This window comes from Rhagoletis zephyria, unplaced genomic scaffold (assembly GCF_001687245.7).
Source record: "Rhagoletis zephyria isolate East Lansing unplaced genomic scaffold, Rhagoletis_zephyria_1.1 Rzeph_scaffold_00613, whole genome shotgun sequence".
Lineage (NCBI taxonomy): Eukaryota > Metazoa > Arthropoda > Insecta > Diptera > Tephritidae > Rhagoletis > Rhagoletis zephyria.
The window spans coordinates 1-22,240 of record NW_016157697.1 but is presented as its reverse complement, the minus strand read 5'-3'; the positions used below and the strand labels follow the sequence as shown (position 1 = coordinate 22,240).

The window sequence follows — 22,240 nt, the reverse complement described above, 5'->3', positions numbered from 1 at the left end:
CTTCTTAAAACAAAAAAAAAGTAGAAAAGGAAAAAAATTTAATCAAAAAAGACAAAATAGTACTTAGAAATTAAATTAAAAACACTTTTTATTTTTAAAACAAAATTCAAAAATTAAAAGAAAATAACTTAAAAAAGGACAAAAACAAAAAATAAAAAAGAAGATCATAAAAAAATTAAATGAAATAAAAAAAAAAAATCTTTTCAAAACAAGAAAATCTTAAAATGAAAAAAAAATAGCAAACAGCAGCAAAAGAATCGATAGCTAAGTTAAAAAAAAATAAAATAAGTTTCTAAATACTAAATCAAATTTAAAAAATATTCCTCCTTAAACAATACCATCTGAAAATTAAACTTGAATTAAAAAGAAAAAAGTTTTATATAAAAAAGTAAAAATTAAATAAGTTTCTAAAGATTACATGAAATAAAAAAAAATCTTTTTACTCAATAACATCTAAACATTGAAAAAAAAAATTAAATTAGGAAAGAAAAAAAAGGAAATTAAATAAGAAAATACCAAAACTGAGTTTCTTAACATTAAATGAAATTAAAAAACATATATTTATCCTTTTAAAACAATAAAATCTTAAAATGAAAAGCAAATTTAATTTAAAAAAAATTTAATTAAAAAAGACAAGAAATGTAAACTAAAAAAAAAAAAAGAAAGAAAAAATTCTGCTGCCCAAGGACTCGAGCTCGGATCTCTCGAGCGGCACTTCTGTGCTCACTCGGCCATTGCGACTTTTGGAGCAACGCGGGCTAAATGATTTCAATCAGATTTAATGAACGAACTTCTTCGAAATAAAGGTTTTCCTGCAGGGTATACGTACATTGAAGCTTGAATGCATATTAGACCGTACCAGAACAAAAAAGTTCGCCGTCCACCGCTAAGCGTTAAGAATTTTTGATAGGCAATTAAAAAATACCCTTTTTTTAGGTCGAACGTCGCCTTTTTACATTTTTCCTCATCGTTGGCACTTACAGTAGGATCTTAAGGTATGAGACATATATCAAAGTTTCTTGCCTCGCAGACCCCGTTCTAGTGCTTATCCAGCAGATCTCAGTTCTTATCATCATAATGTCAGTATATTAAATCTCATCGAAAAGCCATTAATTTTTAGGTAAGACAGTACAGTATTCCTTAATTGACCACCGGTTTATTGGTTTCCCCGCATAATTTTTGGTTCAATTAACCGGGGATTTTATTAAACGAGAAAAATTGAAGGTATATCGCTTATCGATAGCACATATTTGTAACCAATTAAGATTGTACGGCCTAATGTACGTACATAAGTATTAACGCACTTCATAAATGTAAGGAAATTAATCCCCCTTCGGTCATAGCGCGCCATCGCGAAAAATTCAGAGTGAAAATTTTCTCGCAGTTCGAAATCGTTTGTATGTATGTATGTATGCAAGTTTGCTTATCCAGTGTTTTGTCACAGGCATCTACATACATAGATACACACATCTCCACAAGGCTTTAACTGTGTGCACTGAATATGTACTTAGTTTTCTTCTAATTGCATTTTTTGCATTTGTTTTTCTTTCCGTTTTAGCTGATTTTAGATTGTTACGTTTATCTTGTTACTGCCTGTTGGCCAAACTGTTTTCGTTATTGTTGTTGCTTTGCTGCGCAGCGAAGGTTTTGCAATTGTTGAAAAGTTATTTGTTGTTGTTGCTGTGCGCGCACTATCCCGTTGTCAACTAATTGAATTTTGGCGGGAAAAAATTTAATTTGCATGTTTTTGTTTGAGCATCGTAAAATGCTGAATGAAAATGCCACAGGCGCTTACGAAGTTACGCAGTACGTTGCCCATAACGAGCGGCAGTGGTTGTATGGCGTTTTACATTTTTTTCGATTTTGGGTTGCCACGATGAAATTAAGAGCGGCTACTAGCGGCACCTGGTTTTTCTATGACCTTTTTTCTTTTGGGAGAAATCAATTTTTAAACGATTTGGCTAGGAGTTTTAAAAAATCATACTTGTAGAAGGAAAAAGTCACCCTGTGGAGTATTTTTATGCGTGAAAGTACGATCAATTTTTAATTTGTCTGTGGAGCTTCGAGTATTGTTTGTGTAGGTTTCTAACTATTCAAATACTTAAAATAAAATGGTGCAACCTTTTTATGGTTTTGGTTCAGATCATACGGCAAACTATGCACAAGTGAGAGGCAAGTCCTAAGAGGAAGTTACTCCACTTCGTCAACATATTTTTACAGTGGATCAAACTTTCCAACTTAGGGTCTGATGTCTAATTATACTTCATGTAGTTTTATGTAAAAATCCCTTAAAATATAATTTTTGTCTTCAGAGACCTATTCTAAATTTTAGCAAGTGATTTTCTCGTAAAATATTTAACCCACTAACTTTTTGCACACTGGTTTTGTTCGCCATTATTTTGAAAAAACTTTACTTATTAAAACTTAGTGCAAATTTTTTCCTTAAACTTTTCAAGCTCTTAACTTTTACCCATAGTGGTATTTGATCCTTTGTTAAAAAAAAATCATCAAAAATCTATCGAAATATAGTATATTCGGGCGTTTCCAAATTTTTGGGAAACGTTTGAAATTGCCAAACTTTTCGGGATCTGTGGGTACTTTTTCAGGGCATTTTGGATTTTTCTGCCTTTTCGGGATTTTCTGACACTTTTTTTTTTGGACTTCTTAGGCATTTTTGGGGATATTTTTTTTAACCCTTCAAGATGGTTCAGGTTCAACGGCACGCTAACCTTTTATGGATTAAAGAATTTCTGAAAATTAAAAACCAAATATTCAGGATTTTTGCATATAAATGACTATAACCTGTATATATAAAATATATAGCATATAATTAACTCAATAGTTTACTAAAACTTCAAATTTACCAATTTGTGGATATGACGTAAATTATTACTTAAAAAATAAAATCACGTAGAAATAGACTATACCAAAGGGCCTTTGGAAAAAGCTAAATGTTTTGAGCACATCCTTTGAAAATAAAGAGCATAGAAGGCATTAACTAATCGCCGCCCAGTCCATTAATTGCCTTTAAGATTGAATTTTCTTATATAAAATATATTCTATCTGCCATGTGTCTGGGGTGTAGTCATTAGCAGTGCGGCCTAACACTCCACAGGGCTGGTCAAAGCAACATGGCAAAAAAATAAAATATAGAAAAAAAGTTTTTTCTTAGCAGCGGTCGCCCCTCGCCAGGAAATGGCAAACCTCCGAGTGTATTCGTGCCAAGAAAAACAACTTCTCATAAAAATACAATCGCCGTTCGGAATCGTCGTGAAACTGTAGGTTTTATTTTATTTTATTTTATTTTATTTTATTTTATTTTATTTTATTTTATTTTATTTTATTTTATTTTATTTTATTTTATTTTATTTTATTTTATATTCTTTTCTTTTCTTTTTTTTCTTATATTTGCTACACTGTAAATTTCGTTTAATGAGACTAACACGTTACTCATACGCAACGTTGACCCAACATCTATGAGAGAGTGTAATGAAATTTGTACATACGACACTTAAAAATCCCCACTGGGAAAATAGGTAAGCACCTTGCGAGGTAAGCCATGTTTTCTTTCAGTTTTTAGTACCAAAATTGTCATCATGGCCAATGTCATCTACTAGTAAAGGGCAAAATGAACACCTCCGAAGACACATTACGTTGTCAGTTGCAAAATAACGTGCAGCCGAAGTTATTTCCAAGCACCGAACTACTCCGAGCGACTGCTCTGCATTACTAGTAACTTACTTTGTAAAGCGGCTCAGAAGTATGTCTGATACCAAATGTACATTCTAAATTCCTACTTACATAAGGCGGCCATGCCTTTGTAAAAGTAAGGGACGTTCGGCAGGGAAATGGTAATGACTGCCAGGTGAAGAGTAAGTTGCTAATAAGGTATTATAACGTGCTCCTAATTCCCACTGGGTCATGCTGCCTACGCATACAGACTTAAACTATGGCAAATGTGTCTGTAGTAGGAATGTTAATCCCAGGATTGCGGGATGCCGGAATCCCGGCCTTTTTAAGGAGCCAAAAATCCCGGGATTCTTGGCACATAATATATAATTGATTTAAAAAATTCAGCGAAATTTGCTTACAGAAAAAGTATGGGTATTAAATTAAAGAGGAAATTCTGTAGAATTTAAACAGATTGAAGTTTTTGGTGCATAAGGATTGGTAAGTATTAAAAATGTCCTTTTAAAATTGTATCCTTGCAATTTCGCAATATTTGTCTTTGGACCAATTATATGTAAGGACTTATATAAACTCAACTTTATCAGCTTAAAAAATCCAAAAAATTTTAATTATTTTAAATTCTAAAGAAATTTCCTCTTGCATTTGGTACCCATATTTTTCTTCTACATTGCATTGAATTTTTGGAATAAGAAAGTCCTTCAAAATAAATCCTGACGTCAGAGAGAAAAAATAAAAACGCCACTTTAAATAAACAAGTAGGTTTCAAACCCATTTATTTATTTATTTTATGGCAGGAGAGCTTCTCCAACAATATAGAAGCAATTTTTTTCGATTTAAGTTGTTGAAAAGTAATGAATATCCAAATCCCGGGACTAATCGCGGGCTCCCGGGATGGTGATAACGACACCCCGAAAATCCTGGGATCGGAAAAAGCTGAAAAATTAACATCCCTAGTCTGTAGTGGTGGTGCTAAATAGTATCACTATGTTCGCATCCTCTCCATGGTGCTTAGACGCAACCATTGTTGTCTGCCCTAAAGCCGTACAGCCGTTAACTCCTAAATCCAATTATTGTTTACAGGAATTCCCCGATGTTCGCCTAATTGCAATTTCGCGCTAATTTTTATGTTGCTGTTACACATGCATATGTGCATACATAGCTATAGATAGATGTACATACTTAAACAACAGTTAGGGCTAGAGGAGGCTCGCGTGTAATCACACATCTTCCACAACTCCCAGCTCACCATCGCCATTTATTTTGTCGATTTTAAGTCTCACACAAAATCAATTCCATCGAGTAATCGCTATCGCATGTTGCAATCAATATTTGTATGTAGATGTACATAGATATAATCAGCGAGATTCGCTAACCCTATTCAGTATTTGTGTCAACACGTATGCGCCTATGTATGTATGTGTAGGCATATATGAATGAATGCCGGCGTACTAAAATCATTCATTTGAAAATTTTGTAATTGTGCCTGATTGCGGCAAATGCCGTACGTGGAAATTTAATTTATCAGCTGCGCATCAAATTTGCTGCCTAATGTGTTGCGAAAAATAATGAAATGCAATCCCCCGAGCACGCGTAGTTCTTTTTTCTTTTAGCTACAGCATTTAGTAATGAGTTTAGAAATTTATTGGAAATTATTTATGTAGCAGTTAAATGAATACAACGTGATCCAAGGGAAACGGCTCATAGCAACAAATGAGTGAAGAACTGTTAAAGGGATAATGTTGATATTCCGAATGCGATGAAATGCTGCAAGAAAGTACGAGTGTCCGTAANAACGGCTCATAGCAACAAATGAGTGAAGAACTGTTAAAGGGATAATGTTGCTATTCCGAATGCGATGAAATGCTGCAAGAAAGTACGAGTGTCCGTAGAAAAAAATTCCCGACGACTTTTAGCTCCTCAGGATGCAAGGTAAAAGTCTGGTGGTCTTTCTTATGAGGAAAATATTTTTTCTTTAAAAATTTTGCGCTGAGAAAATTTTGTGTTCGTTCCCCTGCCCTCTGAAGCTTTATCAAGGGTGATGGTTGCCCGAAATCACCATTACTTTTTCAATGTATACCTTAATCTAATTTAGTCATAAGAAATACTGGTAGCGAGCCTATACCCTCATCACTAAATGGGTAATTCTGGCTTGGCTTATTCTGGCACGAAAGCTCTCTTGCCAACTTTCATGGAGAAAAGCTCTTTTGAAAGCGAGCAAAGCATTGACATCCCATTTGAAAGATCTCATGTTAGAATCCTCGGGATGCAGACTTTTTCTCTTTTTTAATTTTTTATTTATTTAAATTTCTTTAAATTTTTAAAATATATTGTTTTAAGAGGAAAAAATATATATTCTTTTAATTTTATTTAATTTTCGGAAACTTATTTTATTTATATAATTATTATTTTTTTTTTTTATTTAAGTTTTACATTTTATTTATTTTTGTTGTTAATTTGACATATGTAGTTTTTGGAAACCTACACATACTTTTTTCTTCTTAAATTAAATTTTCTTTAATTTTTGAATTTTATTGTTTTACAAAGAATTGTATTCTTTAAATCCTTTAATTTTTATAAACTTATTTTATAAATGTTTTCTTTTTTAATAAAATTAAATTTTTGGAATCTAATTTTATTTTTATGTATGTCCAGTATACGTCCTGTATAACGAACTTTTGGGGAATAAGGAATTTTGGGTTTAACGAGTTTTCGGTTTAACGAATTATCAAAAATATCTCGCAGATGTTTCTATATTACGAAAGCAAAGGTTTCCTTAAGTCAACGGTAGTTCAACTGTAGAAAATATGTATACATATATGATGTTGGTTTTAACATCAAGTTACTTTGGTGTTAAGGGATTTGAAAAAAATTGCAGTGGAGAAAAGCTAGGAAATTGTATGTAAAAAATATATACAAAAAATATTCGAATTTTGTTATCGTTGAATTAAAGACAATATATATTTTCTAAAATGGTGCCTTATAGGTCAAAAAAATCACTCGATTTGACGAATCTTTCGATATCACGAATTAGGCGAACAACATAAGATTCGTTATATTGGACGTCCACTGTTATATATATTTTTCTAAATTTGATATTTAGTTTTTACTGTTTTAAAACGAAAAATAGTTTTCTTTTTATTCAGTTTTTGGAAACCTATATTTTTGTCTTCTTTTTTAAATAATTTTAATTTTTAGATTTTATTTTTTTAACTGTATTTAAATTTTAGGAACTTATTTAACTTTTTCGTTTTTTAATTACAATTTTCTTTTTTGATTAATTTTCTTAAATTTTTGGATTTTATTGTTTTAAAAAGAAGCATATTTTTTTTAATATCATTTATATTTAAGAAACTTAATGTAATAATTTGTTCCCTTTCTTAATTTAATTATTTTTATTTCAGCTTTTTTATTTATTTATCTTTTAATTTTATGCTTTTACCGCTTTAAAAATAAAAAAATATATATACATATGTGTGTTTTGTAATTTCATATAATTTCTAGAAAACTTATTTCTATAAAACAAACAGAAAAACGGCAATCGAGGTAGCAGATCTTTCAATTAGACTCTCGAAAGAAAGAAAAGAGTTTTCAAGATCGATGCCAGAGTTTACAACTGTCTTACAAAAAAGTTGGCAAGACACCCATGAAAATGCCGAGAGGCAAAAAGATCGCCCTATAATACAATAATATTATTTTTTCAGTTATTACCTTATGGCGCTTTGCCCTTATGTCACCCCACCGCCCTAGTATGGTGGCCAGCTTTATTCAAACAACACAATTTCAGTAGGCTATGTAGCATAGAAAGAGCGACATATTCGTGGATAACTGGTGCGCTGAAATTCTACCCCTCAGAAGCACTGAATGCAATCCTAAATATGATGGCTATTGATATAAGGAAACCATTTGCGGCGTAGGGGCTGGGGTCGTCTATTATGAGGAGCTTAACGTCAATTAAAAATAACTTTAATATTTACTGTTAGCAAGCTACAAAAATATTGATAAGTATATTTTGAATAAATCTGAGTTCCATGCCATACATACATATTAATATTGAAGCTTGGTAAAACTTTTAAAAACAAACTATTACGCAAATTTGGCCGATTTCAACCACAACCAAAATATTAAGTACTATATAAGCAGCTTAAAATTTTGATTGTTGGTCAAATTACGAACTTGTTGTTATTTTGTACAGTTTGTTTCTGCGTCGCATTATTGCTGCAATATTGGCGCAACATGTATGTATGTATATAAGGGTGCAACACCAAAAAAAGTCGCGGTTTAAGATTTACGTGAGCTCGGCAGATTTGAGGAGTTCCAAAAGTTTTTTTTTAAATAAATAAAAATAGTTTTAAAAAATATTTTTTTTTTTTAAATGGCGATGCATAAAAATCTTTTAACATTAAAGGAATAAAAAAATTATATTTTTGGAGATATTTAGAGTCAAGCATGTTTGTTTGTTATCAGGCCGATTTTGAAAAGAAACTTTCTGGGAGTCATTCTCTTTTCCATTTCCTCCTATCATGAATAAAAATTCCCGCAGGATTTTTTATTTCAAATGGCAGAGTTGAGCTGTCAAAAACGTTTTAAACAGCTCTTTCGAATTTCCTCCTCCCAAATTTTCGGAGAAAACGCTACTCTCTGGGAATTAATTTTTGGAGGTTTTCTTTTTCATGAGAAAAAAATTCCCGGAGAACAAACTCCCCGGGAGTATTGAAAGTTGGACTATATAGGTATGTATGTATGTAAGTGCATGCGAAAATACATTCCCAGTAGGAATAGCAAAAGCAAAGAAATAAATTTTTTTTTTCATAAACTTTAAACTTAAAAAAGAAAAAATTAATAAAATAAGAAACTAAAAAATATCTTCCTTTTATTAACAATAAATTCTAAACATTTAACGAAAATAATATGAACAAAAGAAAAAAAAGTAAATTTAAAAAAAAAGAAATCAGTTTCTAAAAATAAAAAACTAAAAAACGTTTTTTTTTTAACAATAGTTTAAAAATTTAAAGATGATTGAACTAAAAAAAGAAAACAGAACAAAACAAAATAAGTTCCTTAAGATTATATACATGGTGAATGAGAGAGCTTTTTCTCTAAGACTTTTGTGCTAGAATAACAAAACTCTTTCGAACTATCTTGCCATCTAGCTTTCATTTGCCTTACGAATGGCTTTTTACTATCCTAGCCAGAATTGCCCTGTTAGACTGCCAAAAATTTCGAAAAGCTACAAAATCTGGAAATTTTTACTGAACTGCAAAATAAAAAATCTAGTCTCTAATTTCCAGTTTAAAAAGTTTAAAGTTTTATCGATATAACTGTCAACTCAAAATATGTATTTTATGTATAGCCTTTTTATTAAAGTAATCGAATTCCGCTTTTACGTTTCTTTGATATTTCTCACTGTACATATTTATATCGGTATTATCGTTGTTAGATATCGCATTTTAATCGATACAGCTATTGTTACATTTAACCGTAATATGACTATCGATGTATCGTGAATTAGCAATATACATAATTGGCATATCTATAGGCGTTGCCAGCAGTACTACTACCTACAGATAACGTTATCTATATTATCGAAATAGCTATGAAAACAATTTACATGTTAATCGACATCGCTATTGCTACATTTGTCGATATCATTATCGATATTATGATTATCGATATGCATACACACATGTAGGTATTTGTATGAATACCACTTCAAATTCTTGACTTCTTTTAAACAAAATTATCATATTCTGTACCTACAGCGAGTGGGTTTCCTTGCAGGGTTAGCTTTTCAGGGAAGTACAAAAATATTTCTTTAAAAGGTCGAAAGTTTTATGCACAAACTAATCTTAAATATTCTTGCAACGCAACAACGCAGGAGTTCTATTCATAACGTGGCCATAACTCAATTCCTATCAAAGAGCGCTTATATTACAAAAAAAAAAAACATACAAAAATGAAAAATCATATCAAGCGTATAGACTTAATGAGTAGTTGATAAATACCCGACAAAGTAGGGAGAAGACGAATAGATGTGGCAACGTACGTACATAAATAAGTAAACAGCTTTTAAAGCTTTACAACGAAAAATAAATTATGAAATAAATACACAAATTGCCTTGCTGCTTTCGACGAACCTTAAGCGGATTACTTACGCACATACATATGTACATATATAAGTAAGTGCAGAGAACTTTTCTGCAAAACTATACATTCAAGTAAATATATATTCTTACCTATCTACGTACGTAGTTACTTATACTGCATATTTATAAAAAAGCACCCATTTTCATTATTCTACTTCCTGTATTACACATACATATGTATGGATGTATGTATATGTGTACTTATACTCATTTGCATTTCGTTAGTGCAGCGCTAGCCGCAGAACAGGCAGCCTAAGTACTTACATATGTATGTACTTACGAGAAGCTGCCGTGAAGAGCATTGACTACTTACTACTTATGTATCTGCCCAATGCTTACTGAATAAAATTAAAACATATCGATTCGGCGTGTAACTAAATACATATGCACATTAGGGTGGTCCAAAAATGCATGTACAAAAAAGTAGAGTCGGAATGTTTATGCTCTCACCTCCAATGACTGTTCTACACCGAAAAAAATATGCCGCTCTATTTTTTTTATTTTGAAATCAAGAAATATTTAGAGGTCGCTCAAAGCGCTCAAAGTTCTCCTTGTATTTTATATGGGGGAAAAACAACTTTTCGTAGAATTGGCATTGAAATCAATATTTTTCAACCGGAAATCCCTGATTTCTTTAGGAGATTCCAGTAATAATAATATTTTTTTAACCATTTTTTCATAGTAACCATATTTTAAATGTCCACCAAACCCCCTAGAAAATGCCAGAAAAAGCAATGGGGAGATAAATAAAAAAATCTTTAGCATTGAAAAATGGTGAAATAAACAATTGGGTATTGTTAATGGAAGTCTCCTGAAAACAAAATAAAAAATTGGGGTATACTTTTATCGACATAGAACCCTACTTACTTATTTTAGACCATCCTAATGTGCATACATAGTAGACGGGATATATTCAACATGATATTCAATGTTATTAAATTCCAATAAAAATGAGCATATGCGCCAGCAACCTTGCAACAACAACAACAACAACAACATGTAACAATTTTACGAATGGATAGAAGAAGAATTTTAAATTTGCGATTCATAAAATCCACTCAAGCAGGTGTGAATTGGCCGACTGAGTGCGAAAGGCCAGCAACCAAGCAGGGTAAACCATTTATTTGTGCAAGTGCGCGCATCCCATTTATATGTGCTGCTGGTGCAGTAAACAAGCGCATTTACGGGGGAAATACGCTCAAGAACTCGGTTGCATAAATTTGGGTTAACTCTCAAGTGAGTTAACCACGCCAACGAAGATGTGCAGCACATGCATATACTAGGAAGATGCACAAGTAAGCATGCGTGTAAATATGTGTGTGACGGAAACGGACGAGCGCAACTTAAGGTGATGAAAAATTGTGGAAGTGGCACAGGTTGAATGTGAAAAATAAAGTAGCATTTCTCCAAGACAGCAAAGTTTGTAGGTACTGTCCCAAGAATATATGGCAATTTTTTTTTTTGTAAATTTTGATATGCATATCCTCTTTGTTTGTGCTTTTTAGCCTAAAAATATATATATATGAAGTTTTATGGCCGTCGGATAACTATGACCCATGCCGACTTTTAATTGAAGTTTTAGTTAATAAATTGAATTAAATGTCCACGAAAACTTTGGAAATGCGAAAAATTCGTTTTGTTTCCCATATTTTAGTGCATTTATAGTAAATCTGCATCATTAGGTATTTTAATAGAACTTCAGAATTTCTCCCAAGGACATCGAAAAAATTAATTAAACTAAAATATCTTTTACAATTATTATCCTTAAATATCCTTGTATATATTAAAAGGATTTAAATTAAAGTAAGATTCTATAAAATGCATTCAAAACATGACATGTTCTAAAAGGTTATTGGAAACAAAATTTATAATTAATTAATTTCAATTAATTTTTTTGGAATTTAAGGTTATCTGAATAAGCCTTATCTCTGTCACAATAAAATTTTCTTATACTCATAAATAAATAAATAAATAAGCAAAAGGCTCGTAAAAGGGTGCCACCTATTCGAAATTAGTTACAAATTCATTAAAACATCACAATATGGATATCAAATGAAAGGTATTATTGAGAACTTTAGTCCGAAAATATTTTCGATCAGGGTTGCCGCGCTTCTACGTAATACAAACTTTTTCTTTTTATTAATTTCAATCAGTACATATACGCTCAAGATATGTACTATTCATTCCAGCGTATTTTGGAATAGTGTTGTCACCTAAATTTTAGAGTAAGAAATTTACTTAATAGATATCGAAACCCAAATTTTTTTTAAAGCTATCCAAATGACAAGTAAACCTTGAAAACTTTAAAAAGTGTATGCACTGCGGGCAAAGCTCGGTCACCCTCGTACTAAAGAAGTAAAATGAGTAAGTTAACAAAACACGCGAATTGCACAAATATTATTCTGGCAACTTTGACTNAAGCTCGGTCACCCTCGTACTAAAGAAGTAAAATGAGTAAGTTAACAAAATACGCGAATTGCACAAATATTATTCTGGTAACTTTGCCGTGGTCCGAATTGCATACAATTTTATTTGGATAGTTTTTAAGAAAAAACCAATAAAAAGAGGGGGTAGCGTTAAAAAAATACTTTGGTTTTTTGGGACAATGTGAGGTACACAAATGTACATATACATGTACATTAGGATGCATCATCACCAAAAAAAGTTGCTGTTGTAATATTTGTAATATTTTCCGCAATATTTTAGAAGAAGCCTTAAAATAAAAAAATTTGTTTATGTTCAATGGAAAAAAGTACATACCAATTTTTTATATGGAGTCTGATGCGCCTTAATGTACATACATATGCACATCTGTATATACATATAGATATATAACATATGTGCGTATGTGAATATGTTTACATATAGCGTCGGCATCTCTTCCCAGTGACCTACTAAGAAAACTATTTACGCATCAAAATTGCAAAAGAAATATGGCGACTTAAGATGGTGTCGACATATGCGGATGAGTTACTAGGGAAAAATCGAGAAATAAATAAGAGCATGCACTTGAATTGACTGTAAGTAAATTGTGCATAATATGTCTGAGAGCCGCAAGAAAGTTATGTGACCTTAACAGAAATGCATAATATTTTTTTAACACTAATAAAAAGATTTTAAGATATGTATGCAATTTCTGAAACTAAGTGGTAAAATATTGTTGATTCGACACTAATTAACACCTGTAACAAATAGTAAGTGAAGTTAGCGCTAGCTCGATAAACCTTGTAAAACTGCAGATGTTTTTATGTTCAGGTGATTAGTAGACTTTCTCTAATTCGTTTACGTTCGCAGCGCCAGGACAGTATCTGTCATGCGAAAGCCTTAACTGAGAAAGTTTGTCTTCTTAGAGGCTGGACTAGCTACAGAATAATAGTTTTCTTTTGAAGTAATCCCTTCTGACGTTGGGAAGATTTTCTTAACTGAGATACTTTCTAGCAGCGCTTGGACGGACTGTATCCTAGAAATTCCTACCTATAGTAGCCAATCCTGTTGCTGGTAAGTTTTTTCTAACAAGGATTTTCATGAATAAACTAAAAGGGCACTGGTTATTTTTTCCGAAGCTAAACTTTCTGTACCATAGATGAGATTGGGTGTAGCATAAAAGAACTTATCAGAGATTTTCTGATTAGTAACTCGACAGTTCAGGAGGTGGCTAAATAGAACATCCCTGCAGGGGGTAACTGTATAAGGGACGCACTTGCAAGAGGTTCATGCATCTTGCCCCTGGTAAGCTGATTTTTAAAGAATTTTTCTCAGCTCTAGAAAGTGAAAGATGGCTATTAAGTATGACCTGTTGGATGATAGCGATAATGGCTATACTGATTACCCATGCTCCGAACTATCACCCTCGAAAAGAGCTAGTCTATATTTATGAACAAAATATAAAAGAGAGCTTAAAAAAGTTGTTCTGTGGACTTTTAGGTGAAATTTTCCGGCGAATAATTTTCTACAAAATTTTAACCCTTTAGCGAGCTCTCAAATGCTATTTTAATTACATTTAATGGCAGTCAAATTGAAGACTCTCCATAAAGCGTATCAAGCGACCCTTTCGAAAGACCGCGAATGGGTTAAAATGTTCTACAAAATTATTGCTCGTAAACTTTTACTAAATGCAAATTTTAGCACTTTTACCACTTATTCTAGACTCTCAGGCAATAAAATTTGCAAACAATAAGATTTCATCCTTAGTTGAAATCATCCGACAGCCTAAAAATGCTATTGCATTATATAATTTTAATTAATGTGTATTTTATGACGTCGGCAACTTGTAACTAGCCCAAACTTCGAGACGTGTTGCGATCCCACCTAGGCCTTTTTTACCTAGAGATCTCACGTGTTTTCTCCTCTGTCCTTGCTTTTTTATAATGGACCAAACACAGAAGTTGAGAACCGAGTAAAATCACGGAGATCCGATAAGCAAAATATGTACATATGTATGTCCTTGATGACCAGCGGCCGGATTCCAACTCTCGCTATCGCTAAAACGCCATCGGCAAAAAATGATAAATGAATTTTAGCAATTTTCGCAATTCTATCTAAAAAAAAAACCATCTCTAAAAAATTAATGAATATTTTTTTTTTTTTAATGAATCGGATAAAGTGAGTGAACTGTTTTGACAGCTTTGTATAGCTCAAATTTCGATTCCAGGCGAATACAGACTTTCTTGAAACTTATTTCATAAAAAACTATATAAAAAAATATATATGAATATTGAAACGGATTCCCACAAGGACATTGTTACAAATTTCTTTTGAGAACCTCTACAGTTCCACAAACATCTCTTCCGAAAAGCTGAAACTATCCGTAGATTCTGTCATTGATATGCGCTTTTTGCGAATGCTGTTTCCTAGTTTTCTTTGTGAATCGGCGCGAGTATCTTTGTAAAGTACTCAAGGTTACGCTACATGAGAAAGAATATAATCCTAATTGAGGCTTTTATTATTTTTGCCATTACTTAAGGCCCCGTCAGATAGAAAATCTTTTCTCCGGCACAGGAATGACAAAATGTTCTTCAAAATGGTTAATCAAAAGCCATGATTAATGTCCATGCAAAAATCAAAATTCTATATTCTATATATCTAGCTATCGTTTTTTTTTTTTATTTTATCGCTGACTCTAAGTAAAATTCCCCGCCCAAAATTTTTGTGCCACATTTTTACCCTCCGCCCACGAAGTAGGAGTTAAAAGGTTAAACCCAGAAACAGCGAATAAAAATTTAATATGCGTCACAAGATTTATGATTTAAGTCGTTTGTTGCATTTATAATGGCATTACATTAAATTCCAATTAAGCGCTCACGTTTAATCAGCTGACTTTAGCAATTTTTTAGAATATTTTAACCTTCTAACTGCCACTTCAACTGAACCTAAGCGGAACTTTTTATTTCCTGTGTTCCGCATCTTTTATATATGTAATTAAAACTTTAATAAAACAAATGTTATATATATATATATATTTTTTAATTTTTTATTTATTTATTTTTTTCAAATAAAAAGCACTGCCTTTGTATACTCAGGTTCATTATTTTCCATAATTCCATTAAATAAATGACAATGAGCGCAGTTTCCGTATTTAAATATGCAATCAAACTTTACAAATTCCAACTCAACAATACAAAAGCTTGCAAAACTTCAACCAATATCGATAGCTCACTTTACGCCATGCGAAACTGAAAACCACAAACAGTCAAAGAATTTTTCCGCCTACAATGATATGTATGTTTCCTGTCAACCACTTACACACAAGCACATAAATATGTACGTACATATACAAGGATATTCGAAATGATTTCTTATTGGTATATGTATGTATGTAAATCTACTCTTATTCCGCGCACATGCCGACGCTAACAAATACGCCATACCCGGTACAACATCTTTTCGAATAGCCCAAGGAAAGTATGGTCTGATAACGCGAAAACAGCGATAAAGGAAAGCGAAAGGTATAACATACTTACTTATAATCCACACCTCATATCGCACTCACTTGCGTATAAAATTTGTAGAAACATATGTACTACAAATATATACATAGTACACTAGACCGCATCACCTTACAAGCAAACTAAAGAAAACGTTAGCCGTACATCTCAAAATTTGGGGTAGCTATTTTAAATGTTTTCGTGACACTTATTTATGCACATACATTTAGCAAACAAATTTTTCTTTAAAATTGTTCTACTGAAATAATCGAAATAGTTTAATGATTTTTCTTGAGCTTTAATTTACTAACATTAGGGTGATACGAACTGAGATTTGGTGGATGAACTTTGGAAGAAAAAAGTCTTTACTGTAGACAAAAATCATCGACTTTACTTTTACTTTAAGATCCGACTATAAATGCCAACGATATGGCGGAAAATGGAGAAAGGTCAAAAAAATATTTTTTTTCGAAATTGTGTTTCAAAAATGCTGTAAACTCAGGGATGTACGGCGAACCTTTTACTGTGGTACTGTCTAAAATATATACATTTATATAATGCTCATTTATACATACATATCTATGTTCATTAGGATGTTTCACCAAAAAAAAGTTGCGAATTTTCCACCGGACGTTTCTTTATTCAAAACCTTACGCCGAAATATTTCGGAAAAATATTAACATGTATGTAAGCTAGATCGATTTAAAAATACCTATGTAAAAAAAATATTGTTTTAGAAAAGTATTTTTTCCAAAAAATCACCTCAGATAATAGAAGCTGGCCAAATATTTTTTAAGGCCGAAATAAAATTGCTTTCCTAATAATAAACAAACCGCTTATCCAAATTAAACAAGTTTGATATCAATTGAAAGAGAACTAAATAGCTTTAAAATAGAAATGTCTAAACGAGGAAAGCCACCTATTGAAAAATATTTCAATAAAAAATGTTATTTAATTACCATAGAACAAACCTTGGGTCAGGTATATGAATTTCTTTTGTATTAAATTATAAAAAAAATATATAAATGGAGGTGGTAACCATCGTTGGTTATTTCTGTTAAAGAACTGTTTCGGTGCTCTTCATTTGATATGAAATTTTGGTTAATTTGGATAAGCGGTTTGTGTGTTATGCGGAAAGGACTTTTATTTCGGACTTAAAAAATATTTAGCCAAGTTTAACTGTTAAAAAAAGGAACTCTTATTTTCGGTCTCTGGATAGAAAAGTTTAAGCTTAAAAGGTCTGCATAAAAATGTTTGAACATTTTATCAAAATATTAAGATATTTGAAAGTATTCTCAAATCGGTACAGCTCATTTAAATCTTAATATCCTTCCGAAATATTAAGGTGAAAGTCTTAAAATATAATAAATTTTACAATTCCGATGGAAACGCAGTACGGATTTTATTTTTTTTTTATGGAGCGTGATGCATCCTAATGTACACATTTGTGCGAGTGTGTGTTTATATATATTTTATTTTAGTATGCGTATAATCCGCATAAAACCAATTTAAAGTTTTTATTCACTTTCGAATTGAAAGGAATCAGTGCAACGAGACAAATAAAGGACGACTGTAGTTCAACTTAACTCAATGACTAAAGCGCCGACGCGCGTATATACACATATGTACATACATATATATTGCATCATCACAGGGATTTAGTTTTATATATAAGAAATTTTCTTATTTCCTCACTACCAACTGCAACAGTTATTACGTTTTTCGTTGTATTACTTTCCTCCTACACACACAAACACACTCCCACACACAAAAGGGAATTTGTATAAGTTTCCCGTTTGATGCGGGAAAGGCTTGAAAAACTTTGTAAATCTCGTGGGAAAGAAAGAAAAGTGTGGGTGTGCGACAAATTTGTATGTGTATGTATGTCTATGTTTATATGAATGTAATATGTAGTGAGAGTGCACGCCGACTGAGGAGTTAAATAATTATTTACACGTTGAAATAGGAAAATTTGCATCCTACCCCCCATCAAGGTGGTGCTCCTTAATCGGCTTCGAAAAAGAAAAATAATTAAGTATATGAAACTAGGCATCTCAAACTTAAGTGGATATGTCAACAGAATTAAGAGTGAGGCTCATGAAATTTACCGGCAATGTATGTATGTACATATGTACGTGCAACGACCCGACCGAATTTTTCTCACAAAGCTTCCAAAAGCGCACCACAATTCCGGCAGACACAAACAAATTAGCAGTTAAAAGCATCCACCATAATAGTTGTGGCAGCTTAGTGCCGCAAATAAAGCGAAAGAAAAGAAAAATTAGACACTTAAATACATATACATACATACATATATGTATATGTGTTTGATTACCTATTGTACTATTAGGTAATGGCATAGGAAAAATTTGTTGTGGGGAAATACAAAAAGTTTTGATTAAAACAGCAAAATTTAAGTCGCCAACGCGGTGGCGCTATAAGTTAGAATACAAGGTGAATTTATACAAGGTGGTGTTGATGGCGAATTTAGATTTTCGCCGAGTTACGTCTTAATGTCAAAATGATGTGTTTGTTGTAAAATGAATTCGCCTTGTTTACAACAATCACATCATTTTGACATTCAGTAGTACCGCGGCGAAAATTTAATTCGCCATCAACACCACCTTGTATAAGTTCGCCTTGTTAGAATAGGTTGTGGCAGCTGCCGTTATCTAGTTTCCGGATGAAGGTACACTTAAGGCTAAACAGACCCGTTGTGAACTTGGTCATTGCCTCAATGATGATTCCATTCCGTTTACCTAGGAATAGAACCAACTCGTTATTTTAATGAAACGTTGTGGCTCGCAGAGTTTTGTGAAGCTCAGATACGGCAAATATTTAGTATTGGTGTGCCTAACACACCTAAGCAATGACAAAGTGTTAGATGGTATAGAAGAAGATATGGCGTTTTCGAACTGGCTGCCGAGATAGGTCGATCTTCCACTCAGCAGTCGATATGCCAGCAAAGCCTGAAAGGTTTTGGGCTTAGTCTGAATTTTTATAATTTTGAGCAAGATCTTCTATACCATCTATATACCAATTTATGTTCATCGAAAGAGGGATTTCTTTCTACCTTTAAGTTGATGACCTGCCCAATACATATACCTGGTGCGCTTGGTTTATTGCCCGCTTCGCAATGACAGTAAGAATAGGGCAATAAAAAGGCAACATTTTTTGTAGAACAGGAAACACGCTTCCTAAACGAAATCGTTTATAAAGCCCACGTTATATCTACAAAAGGGTGCGTGCTTCTTTATTTGAATTGGAGAACGCAGTGCTAACGACTAGATACCAATTTTTGCGCCTTCTTTTAAATGGTACCATCTTTACTACATTGGTGGTTCAGTACCTACTCATTATTTGTTTTCTTCACAGAACTAGTACACGACTGTTTTAGGATCATTTTGGGGCTAGTGCTGGACAATTTCTAGCATAGTTGAGGGCAATTTCAGGGCCATTTCATGACTCACATTGAGTTTAGGTCCATTTTGGGCCAAGTTCAGGATCATTTCGGGACTTGTTGGGAATCATTTCGGAACTAATTAGGGATCATTTCGGCACTTCTTCGGAACCTTTTGGGACCTTTTTTTAAAACCCACTTCAGGAAAATTTCACGACCATTCCGAGATCATTTTGGGCTTAGTTTAGGACTAATAAAGGACCATTTCGGGCCGTTTTCGTACCTGTTCGAGATCATTTCGGGACAAGTTCACGACTTTTTCAACCGTTTCGCGGCCTATTCAAGACTATTGAGGACCGTTTCCGGCCTAGTTCGGGTCTAAATGAAGACCATTTCCAGACAAGTTCGGGAGTAGTTCGTACCTGGTACTCATATCTTTTTTTTTTATTAATGATCTTAGTATCTTCGTATTTTTGAGGTATATTAATTCAAACGCAAACCATTCTAAAATATTTCATCTTATGGAAACTAAAACTTCTTTAGCGATATATTGTAAATTCAGTCCTTGGTCAGTCATTCCTTGATCATATGAAAAGATTGAGTGTACGTAGCATACATATTCAACAATTCAATTAAATGCAGTCATCTCTTTTTTCTGTTTAAATAGCTAAGTTACAACAATAAATATGTATGTAGGTATGCCTTGTAGTTATGTATGTATGCAAATATAAGCGTTCAAAGATAAGCGATAAAATTTCAAATATTCAGCAGCGTTACGCAAGTGCATACGTGTGTTTGCAAAACAAAGTATTCGAATCACTTTAGGAACTGCAAGAAGCTGAATTTGGAATTCGATTTGGTAAATTTATGGAAATGAGGTAAACAAGTAAGCAACAGGAATTTTTGGAAGCTATTTGCTATTCATTCTGCCGGAACAGATAACAAAATGCATACTTATATGTAGGTGCATACATACGTACATATACATAAGTATGTATATGTGAATGTGTTTTAGCGCAAATGAAGCCATGAGTAGTCTTAAAAATCTAAATATCGCCACAGTTGCAAACTCAAGCAGTTCCAAAGCTTTGGTTATTGAGCTCAGCTAAGTAGTTTCGGAGTTATTATTTGCCAAGTTGTTGGTTAAAGGCACGAAAGTTGGAAATTTAAATAAATTACTTGACGAGCCATTTGAGAATTGCAGTAAGGTATTTAATTCAAGCATTCCAACACGACAATTTACTTCGCTTTCCAGTTGGTTTGAGCTCTAATCACTGCCCAACTAGTTAACTTATTTACCAAAATGGTACTAGTTGGATAATTTTGATAAGCATATTTCATCCACTGGGCAAATTAATTCGTTCATGTGCACACCAGGACATGATTTGCTTGGTTTGTTAATCAAATGAGCACACATTCTTGGGTCGGAAAATGAATAATGCGAGGATAATGGGCAAGTCAGGCACTAGTGCACACGCACCTACATATATGTACATACAAATACATATAGCCATAAACAGACATTGGCACAACCGTTTATTGTCATCAAGTATACCAGACTATACTTATACATACATGCATTGCTAGAGGATGTCACACGCTGATACCTCACTACTATCGATATTGTTAACCCTGTAGTAAAAGTTGATGATAGACGATAAGTGCTATATTACTATCAAATTTCAAATATCTGAAATGGAATCGCGGTGGCCGGAAAAATCATCAACCATTTGTCCAAGCACTCATGCAATATTGCCCATTGTACTAAGCCCTGGAGAAATTATTTAGAAGGTAGGGAAATACAGTTTATGAAAAATTAATTAATCATTTTTAATGAAAAAATGGGAAAAATCAAACTTTGACAGAAGAAAAATTAAAAAAATAACAGATTCTGTGCCAAATTTTCGCATTTGTGCTAAAGCCTGTACTGTTGCAAAAAAAATAAAAATCAAGTTACTAATGAAGAAAATCGATGGATAAATAAGAAATAATGAGTGGTCAAATGAAAATACGCAAAGATTTTTTGTATGAAATATGAGCAGGAAAGAAAGTTACTCATACGCCATGTACACGGTAACACGGTTTTCTGCTCATATGTAATTTTAGTAAATTTTTCTTCTGTTAAAGTTTGATTTTTTCCCATTTTTTTCAATAAAAACTAAAAAAACTGTAATTATTAATTAGTTTTTCATAAACTATCCGTCCTATCGGTTTGGTTTGTATGATATAGGTGATTAAGTGGAACCACTTTTTGTTTTAAGCTGAATAACAGTAAATTGCAAATATCTCGAAACCGTATTCATAAAAAAAAATTATCTCGACTTTCGGAATCACTGAGCAATTCTACACAGAAATTGGATAGTGGCGTCTGAAGAACAAAAACTAAACTAAAGTTTGTGATCTAGTGTTTTTCTATACGAAAATTTTTGAAATTTAAAAAAATTTGTCGAATTAATTAAATAAATATATATTTTTATATAAAATTTTTTTTGTGCAAAGTGCAAACGTCTTAGAAATTATGAAGAAAATGCTGTTGGCGTAGCACAATATCGTTAGATGCGGACACATGATCTGCCGTGTGCACCACTGACTTAAAACTTAAACAGACGGCAGCGTTGATTCGGATTAACTCGGACTTAATCCGGATCAACTGTAGTTAATTCCCGAGTTGATCCGGATCAACGCTGCCGTCTGTTTATACTTTTAGACCAATGTTTACGAATGATTCTATTGACCAAGAGGAGGTGAGAACAACAGCAATGAGGCTTAAGGGCAACAAATACCTGATTTAGATATTTAGAATTGGATAGCATTATCGATTGGCCGGATGTACCGGATAAGTTCTTGAACAATAACTTCGAGCGGGTCAGATGTTAAATCGCGTTCTGACCATCGGTAGGGGAAGAGCATAGAGCTGTGCTTGTGTATAGCTCGGCCCCCCTTTGTACCCTTGGAAAATATTTAAGCGCTTTTGCCTTTCTAAGGTTAGGACACCAGATTAGGGATCTGGCTTCCATAAGATCGCAAAAAGTAGGAATGGCGATAGAAAAATTAAAAAAAATCTGGCGAGTTTTTTTAAATTG

At 32.8% G+C, this 22,240-nt stretch overlaps 1 protein-coding gene across 2 annotated transcripts in view; it reads right to left on the bottom strand.

Moving 5' to 3' along the window:
- Cad87A (cadherin 87A) overlaps positions 1-12,750 on the bottom strand; it is a 45,101-nt gene extending 32,351 nt beyond the window's left edge. Inside the window, exon 1 of one of the 2 annotated variants that reach the window (XM_017613106.1) lies at positions 12,696-12,750. The gene's annotated coding sequence lies outside the window, so the exon portion shown is untranslated. The remainder of the gene's footprint in view (positions 1-12,695) is intronic. The other variant, XM_017613105.1, reaches the window with a different exon arrangement.
- Between the last annotated feature and the right edge of the window lie 9,490 nt (positions 12,751-22,240).